Here is an 8,734-nt window from a genome sequence, read left to right as displayed (position 1 = left end):
GCGGCGGCTGCGGCGGCGGCGGGCAGCGCGTTCCCAGGCGGCGGGCGGCGTGCAGGAAGCGCGGAGCCTCGGGAGCCAAGTTACTCGCGGGAGCGGAGAGAAACCATGGAGGGAAAAGGGGGCTGGAGCGCAGCGCTGGCCTCACTACCGCCGCCCCCGGCCGCGGCCCCGCACTGCCTGTTTTTATTTTCAATAACAAGAACTGATCGTTTTATTTACTACCATTTCTCTTCCTTGTGGTAAAAGGGCCTCTTGAAAAATAAGCCAGTGCTCTACTACTGAGCTACATTTCAGCTCTTCTTCCTTTCTTTTTTTAATTAAGAATTTATTAACATTGATTTTTTACATCATATTTTAAATGACAAGTTTAACAAATAAGTGTTCAAGGAGGGAATCTCTATTTACAATCACTGGGACTTAGTATTTAGAATCTTCTTCCTTTCTTATAACATCCTTAACTTGCAGAAGAATGTTGAAAGCAATGTTGGTAGTTTGTGCACTTGCCTTGTTGCATATTTGAATGAATGTGCACTTACTCCAATGATTGTATTAGAGATGAGCAAGAGAATCACTTGTAATTTCACCAGGACATATTTTCAATGTATTTATTAAGAGTGGTAGGTTTTACTACAGGATTGTAATTCTGCTCTTGTTGTTGTGAGAAGGGCTAGAAGAAGAACACATGCACTTATAATGTGAACTTTTCCTCTTGTCTCATTTTCTTTCTTTCCTGCATGACAAAAATTCACATTTAGACCTGGTGGCACAAGGCCTGCTTCTGTGAGGGGACCTATTTTTATAGGAACTACTTTCTATTTCCTCTTTTCCGTGGGAGGATGGGGCCCTGACATCTTCTGACAGCTTTTTTGTGTTAGTTGTGGGGACTGAACTCTGGGCCTGGGCACTGTCCCTGTACTCTTCAGCTCAAGACTATTGCTCTACCATTTGAGGTACAGTGCCATTTCCACTTTTCTGATGGTTAATTGGAGATGCAAGTCTCAGACTTTTGTGCATGGGCTGGCTTTGAACCATGATCCTCAGATCTCAGCCTCCTGAGTAGCTAGGATTACAGGCAAGAGCCATCAGTGCCCAGCCTGACAGCATTTTGTTCATATATTTTTTTAGTAATTAATAGAAGGGTTTCATGATAATCGCCAGATAGATGGTGCATTAATTCCCATACATTGATACCCTTTCACATGTCTTGGTCCCCATTTCCCTCCCCCACACCCCCAGCCCTCATCTTGTTTTCCCCCATTCCCTATCCAATTTCAATTTTTTTTTGGCAGTCTTGGGGACTGAACTCAGGGTCTGAGCACTGTCCTCGGACTTTCTCAAGGCTAGAGCTCTACTACTTGAGCCTCAGAACCACTTCCGGCTTTTTTCTCTATATGTGTTGCCAAGGCATCGAACCCAGGTCTTCATGCATGCTAGGCACGCACTCTACCAGTAGGCCAAACTCCCTGCCCCCCTGACAGCTTTTTAAAACTAGTTCTTCTTTGAACTTCCTTCAGTTTTAGTTTTTTTTTTTTAATTTTTGAGCCTGGGGGTCACAGTTCATGTTCCTTAATTTTTTTTCCCCCTGTGGGTACACCAGTAGCTCATGCCTAAAATCTTAGCTACTCAAGAGTCTAACATCTGAGGATAGCAATTCCAAGCCAGTATGCACAGGAAAGTGTTTGAGACTCTTCTCTCCATCTAGCTAACCTAAAAACCAGAAGAAGAGATGTCACTCAAATGGTAGAGCTCTAGCTTTGAGAAGAAAAGATCATGGATAACACCCAGAGGAGTTCAAGCCCCGGAACTGGCATACACAATATATCCCACCACTACCAACTTTGTTTCTAATCTGGGTCTTGATGGCTCATGTCTGTAATACTATATTCTCAGGAGACTGAGATCTGAGGACTGAGGTTTGATGCTTTCCTGCGTAGTAGTCTGTGAGACTCTTATGTCCAATTAATCACCAAAAACTAAAAGTAGAGATGCAGTTTCAGTGATAAAATACCAGGCTTCATTGAAAAGGCTTAGGAGTTATTCCCAGGCCTTGAGTTCAATCCCCAGTACTGACACACACACACACACACACACACACACACACACACACACACACACATCTTTTAAATTAACTTCAGAGTTATGGGCAGTTTTCTTGGGTTATCAACAGCAAATCATGTACATTGCTTTTGAAGATTTTTTTTTCCTCTGCTGTATTATGCAATACACAGTAGTAATGGTTTGTCTTACAACATATTTTCACATCACAGTCAATTATTTCCTCAGGGCAATGAGACAAAACTACATCACATCCACACCTCTTTTAATTTATATTTGGACATCTTCAAAAGAAAGTGCACTAAGACTTTCATTTGCTGAGTGTGACACAAAAGCCAATGGAAAGCCAAGTACAGGTGGTGCATGCCTGTAATCCTACCTATTCAAGAGGCTAAGATCTGAAGATTGAGCTTCAAAGCCAGTCCAGACAGGAAAAAGGCACGAGAAACTAATTTCCAATTAAGTAGTAAACATCAGAAATGGAGTTGTGGTTCAGGTGGTAGAATGCTAGCCTTGAGCACAGAAGCTAATGTATAGTTCCCCAGGCTCACGTACTTGCATGCAAGCCGCCCCCCCCTCGCATCTGAAGAGCATGCATTTGTGTTGTGCTGCCACCTTCTGGTTTTCAGATATTAGTAACTGTCCTCATTTCCTACATATTAAGTCCATTTTCTTTTCTGTTCAACAAAGCTTGCCATGATTTTTAAAAATCAAAAAAAATTAGGTAGATCCATTTATTTTTTGATATTTCACATGTATAACAAATTTCAGCATCAGCATCAACTGCCAAAGCTGTATACATGTTTAACCAAACAAAAGGATGGGGGAAGGCTTCTAGGCCTTTTCAACACAGGCCAAAACAGGCAAAACAATGGTTGAAGTGCAGGAAGATTTGAGGGAGCAATATTAAATAAATTAAGATGTTTTCTTGCAACTACTGTTTAGTTGGCAAACAACAAAGCACAAACATATAATGGCCATTATGGTTTCCAACAAGAAAACTCTGAAGGCTGTCACTAGTAAGACAGTATCCAAATGTGGTGTTACCTGTAGACCTGTAGGGAAGAAGCAGGGTAGGCTGGCAGTGTATGCTGAGTTTGAGGTGGAACAGTGGCTCCCACATTCAGTTATCCTGATCTGAAAAATGTTTTGGAAATATTACAACATCCCAAACTATGGCATATTAGAAAAGGATATTAAGGACCAATAACTTCATCAGCCACTTACTACATGCCAACAGTGGTCTATAGGAGTACACAGGGATTTGGTGAAAAGAAAATGAAATGGGGAAGAAACCTGCGTGAATGTTTTGATAAGCTGCTTTGGTAACCACTTGGAGTTCTTTCCAGACTACCATCACCAGACAACAGTTTTAAAGCACAGTTGAAGACATAATACAGTTCGGTTTTGATAAGACTCTTTCCAGGGATACAAGTCGGATTGAGTAAAAAATATCAGTAACTATTCAGAGGTATATTTGTGTTACAGCAAGTAAAAAACAACTAACTGGAACTGTTGAAGTAACAGACCGAGGCCTTATTTAATGAGCAATGTCTTGAATAGTCCTAAGACATATATTTAGGTCAGCAGCACAAAATAACTGAATAATTTGTAGACTACAAATACATTCCTTCCAATTCATCAAATTCCAACTTTCCAAGAACTGTAATTTAATGGATAATGCTCATCCTATCTAAATCTCCACCAAAATGATGCTTCAAAAGTGCCTAAGAATGTCAATGAACAATACGTCAAACTGAAAACGCCCATCTCCAGCATCAATAATGGAGGCTAAGCAATGACACTCTAAAATCCTTAACAGGTCTTTCCTAATAGAAAATCTTGAGATTTTTTTAAGCACTGTGACTGTATAGAAGGCAGGTTGGCTTAATGAGGAAATTTACTTTTAATAGAGACAACCAACAGTCTTTGATTTGGGGCACTTACTCTTTTCACAGACCCTTAGTCAGCATAGAGGTAGATTAATTAACATTGCATTTTTCAAATTAACTCAAGCAGATGTCAAGTCACTAGTCATAACTATGGGAGTCCTCTAATGGTCAGAAATAACATGGTTTCTCTGATAAACCTTTGATGCAAAAAATTAAAAAATGAACTCAACTTAAAGGTAATAGGAATTCTACCTTGGAAGGTAAAACCAAAACAAAACAAAACAAAAACCCTCTTAAATTGATCCTATAGTGGGTTATACATTATATGGCAGAACAATCTTCTTCCTCTTTTATTACACATATATTTATAATTAAACCATCAAAGTTCAAATGAGCACAGTACTGTTCTAGAGCTGGCTAGAACAGGACAACGAGATATTGAACTTAGGGTACTTAGCTCAATGCACTATCTACTGTTGTGTGGGATCACTAGAAGGCAGCTTATACAAATGGGAGGATCCAAGGAAGACGCCTGGATCCCAAATGGGAGGTGGGGGTGGGGCTTGTACAAGTCAAAGCAAAGAGAAAAGCACTTAATCACCCAGGCTTCCCACCCGTATTATCAAGCTACAGCACTGAACCTGGGAGAAGAGTGCTGATTGAACTTGTCCCAACAAATTCTGGTTCAATAGTCACTAGAGAAGCCACAAATAAAAGCGAATTGGTAGTTTATTAAAATGATATAAAAAGAAGCAATCGTCAAAATGCTTTGATATGAATGAGTTTTATCTATCATGTCACATGTCTAATTCTCTTAGAATGCTTCTGACAATTTCCTGGGCAACTTCCCAACTATACTTTCTTGTAAAGTTCCTCTAGGACTGAGGCTATAGCTCAACAAGTAATAGAGTGCTTTCCTAGCAAGTAGAAGGTACTGAACTTACTGTCAAGTATTAGCAATGTGGGATTAAGAGTGGTTAACTGAGAAGTTAGAAATAAAACATCATTATTGTTATAAAACAGTGTCCACTTATGATTTCGTATAAACTAAACAGCCTAACACTAAGAGTAAACAGAAGGGGGTGAGGGATGTGAAGTGGTGTACTATGTAAGCCCTTTTAGTGTCCCCAAAGTTGAAAGTGGAGGTAACAAGCTTATGTTAAAAAGTTTATATAAATTATATGAATTGTAGTTTTCAGAATGATATATTTTGCACAGGACAAAAGATATACCTAAGCAACATACCATATTTGCCCAAGGTCACTGAAAGTCATGGATTTTTTTATATTTTTTTTATTGTAATTAGTAAAAGGGTTACATGATATTTGCCAGATAGAAGGTGCATTAATTCACATACATTGATACTCTTTCACATGTCTTGGTACCCGTTTCCCTCCCCCCCACACCCCCCACCCGTCTTGGTTTTCCCCCCTTCCCTATCAAATTTCAAATATCCAAATACAAATAAATTCAATATATCAGATAACAAAGTGAGATACTATACCAATATGAGATAACCAAGGGACAGCAAAGGAGATGAGAGACAACATAGTACATTAAGGACAACAATCATTCATTATATGGTTTTAGTCATGGATATTTTTAACAAATGAAAAAAGCTTGGTTCTATGGCAGACCAAGCCAAGATTTCAGTTTGGTATTCTATAAGCCCCAAATTGTAAACTATTCTTATTATATAAAAGCTGTAAGGACATACACTTGGTGGGGTTTTGGGTTTTTTTTTAAGGAACTCTTGTGCTTCTGGTTGGCACATTATGTACTTTCTAATATGTGAAATTAACACAGACATTTGTGAAAGGTTGTGCAAAATATTGTATTTACAAAAATGACACGAAAGTGAATGCAACCGTCACTGCACATGCGCGCTTCATTCACATCTTCCACAATGAAAGGGTTGTAACACCACAAAACCAGGGACAGGATTCACCAACAGCTACTAAGCACTGAAGCCACAAAAGTTACATGGGAATGGACAAATATTGTCCAAGGGAGAGTCTACTGTGAACGCTGAGATAGGTTGAAGGCCATTCAAGTGTAAGCATAGTTATTCTAATCTTTTGGGGCCCCATCAACTTGTGTTTGAGTTATATGACTTTTCTTCCAACTTGTGGTCTTAAACTTCCATTTTACAATATCCAGGAGGAAAATACAAAAGAAATCAACGCAAAAGAGGTCATATTAAACAGGAGTTAGTGTATGAAGTGATAATTAAGATGAAGAAAGAAAGCCAGAACATTAAAATAGTACAACTTGCTTTGTTGGAACCAGTCCCACATTAGAAGTTAGATAATATATACAATTATTTTCAAGTAGATTACATATGTTGCTCTAACATGTCCTTTTCATCAGTGCACTCTTAAGCTAATCAAAACCTCTACACAGGAATAGTCCCTTACAATAGCAGCACACACTACTGCTGCCTGCAAAGCTGTCAGTATCAAGACTTAGTGAATGAAAGGAAACAGAATTGGATAAGTAACATATTGAGGAGAAAGAATGGGAATCAGAAGATTCATGCAGTTCAGCTCTTTTCATCAGCCAGCCAGCTTGCTAGTGACGGGATGGTTTCCGCTGAGGAAGGCCCTGTGGAGTGGGAATGTGGTCCCCAGTGACCTCTGTCTTGTCCCGGGTTGCCTTGGGCAGTTGTTTGTTTTTCATCTTTCCTTTAACCATGTTGTAATCTCCAGAATCAAAATATTTTCACCCTCTGCAATCGTTTCCTTAAAAAATCTGAACCTCCAGGCTTTTGTCCCAGGTGAGGATATCTTGATTTTTATTTTGCTTCTTCAGCTTTCTCTGGACTAGTCACTTTATCTTCTATTTCCTTCTGCTCCTCCGCCGAGGCCGCCTCAGAGACTTCCATGGACATGATGCTCCCTCTGTAGATGAGACACCAGGAGAAATGCGATTACCGGGTGGCGTAGGGCGCCCACCTTCCAGCCCACATCCCACTCAGCATCCCAGCACCCTGGCCGCTGCATTGTGACGAAACCCACCCCAAGGCGCAAGCGGCCACAGCAAGGACCCTCCGCGCCCCTCACCAACCTAACCCAGTCAGCTTGCTATAATTTTAACCTGTCATTACAAGGTCACTGTAAACACCCAAAGAGCAGTGGGGCCCAGGGTCGATAGCAAAAGGCAAGGCAGAAGTCCAATGAAGGGAAAGAGATTGAAGTCGGTGGCACTGCCTGAGAGAAGGGCTCTGTCACTGAAAGCTGTTTTCTTTCATTCAAGGAGAGATGAGCTCTCAGTGTCGTTGTACCCAAACTGCCTACAGGCTTTGATTGGTTTCCAGTTAGGTATTAGTATCAATGTCTCCACATGATAGTCTGGTACTTTTGTGGGAGGAGTACCCCTGGGATTTCTACACCCACAGGCTGTCCTCTCTGTTCAACTTGACTTGTCTTATTTTACTGCTTAAATGATTATTTTTCTTGCTTTGCATTGTTCTGATCTATTTCCTCTTTCTTTTTGGTGCTAGTATTGAGGGTTGAACTCAAGGGCCTGCACTCTTACCCTTTTCCCCTCTTGCCTAGATATTTTATTTTTACATCTAAAGATAACTTTACGTAGTTGTAAAAAAGAGTTGTCATTAAAAATGGTTCATGCCCACAATATATCTTGATCAATGTGGCCATTTTCAGCTTCCTCAACCACCTCACCCCACCCAATTCTTCACTCCTTAACTTTTTCACTCAAGGCCAGCACTTACCATTTAACCCATAGCCCTCCTCGAGCTTTCTGCAGGTTAATTGTAGATAAAAGCTTTTTAGATTTCCTGCCATAGGCTAGCTTTGAACTATGATCTTCAGGTCTCAGCTTTCTGAGTAGCTAGTATTACAGGCATGAGTCACTGGTGGCCAGCTTTATTTTTTCATTAAAAGCATTTATTTGTTCTGGTCCAAGGGCTTAAACTCAGGGTCTTGGCCCTGCCCCTGATCATTTTGTTTTTGTCCATAGTTAGTGCTCTACCACTTGAGCCACAGATTCATTTTCAGCCCTTTTGTTTTTAAAGTTTACTTTTTGGTTCTGAAATGGAGACAAGAATCTCATGGACTCTTCTTCCCTGGGCTGATTTTGAACCATGATCCTCAGATCTCAGACTCCTTAGTAGCTAGGTCTACAGACATGAGTCACTGGCATTGGGCTTCAAATTTTTTTTTATTTGTTTTCAGCCATTGTAGGCAGAAAAGTCTGTGTGACTCTTACCTCCAGCTGACCAATAAAAGCCACAACTGGAGCTATGCACCAGCCTTGAGGGAAAAAGCTAAGCAAGAACCCTAGCCTCTGAGTTTAATCCTGGGTATATGACAGAAGAAAGTGGTTATGTGACTAGAACTCAGGGCCTTGTTCTCATAGGGCACAAGCTCTACCACTACAACCATATTCCCAGCCCTTTATATTTGAGCTTATTTTCAGACAGAGTCAAGGAGCTATTTATCAGATAGTTTCATGATTTTAGCCTACAATGGCCTAGACACTGGTTCTCCTCCTTATGACTCTCAGAGAGTCTGAACTACAGGCACACACCACCATATCCAGTAGGCTGAGTTGGGGATCTTGATTTTTTCCTTTTTTGTGGCTTATTGAGCTTGAACTTGGCCTGGGTGCTGTCCCTGAACACTTCAGCTCAAGGCTATGGCCCTACCCTTGAGCCAAGCCCCACTTCCCACTTTCTAGAGGTGAATTAGAGATAAGGAGCTCAGATACTTTTGTGCCCAGGCTGGACCTGAACACTGATCCCTGAACCTTGATCCTCAGATCTC

At 40.7% G+C, this 8,734-nt stretch overlaps 1 pseudogene; it reads right to left on the bottom strand.

The window, feature by feature from the left end:
* Window positions 1–6,502: 6,502 nt before the first annotated feature.
* LOC150040892 (cAMP-regulated phosphoprotein 19 pseudogene) lies at window positions 6,503–6,850 on the bottom strand (annotated as a pseudogene).
* Window positions 6,851–8,734: the final 1,884 nt, after the last annotated feature.

The sequence above is a fragment of the Megascapheus bottae genome, chromosome X (assembly GCF_031878675.1).
Source record: "Megascapheus bottae isolate mThoBot1 chromosome X, mThoBot2.hap1, whole genome shotgun sequence".
Classification (NCBI taxonomy): domain Eukaryota; kingdom Metazoa; phylum Chordata; class Mammalia; order Rodentia; family Geomyidae; genus Megascapheus; species Megascapheus bottae.
Note: the sequence above shows the minus strand (reverse complement) of the source record. Positions and strands in the feature narration are given on the sequence as shown.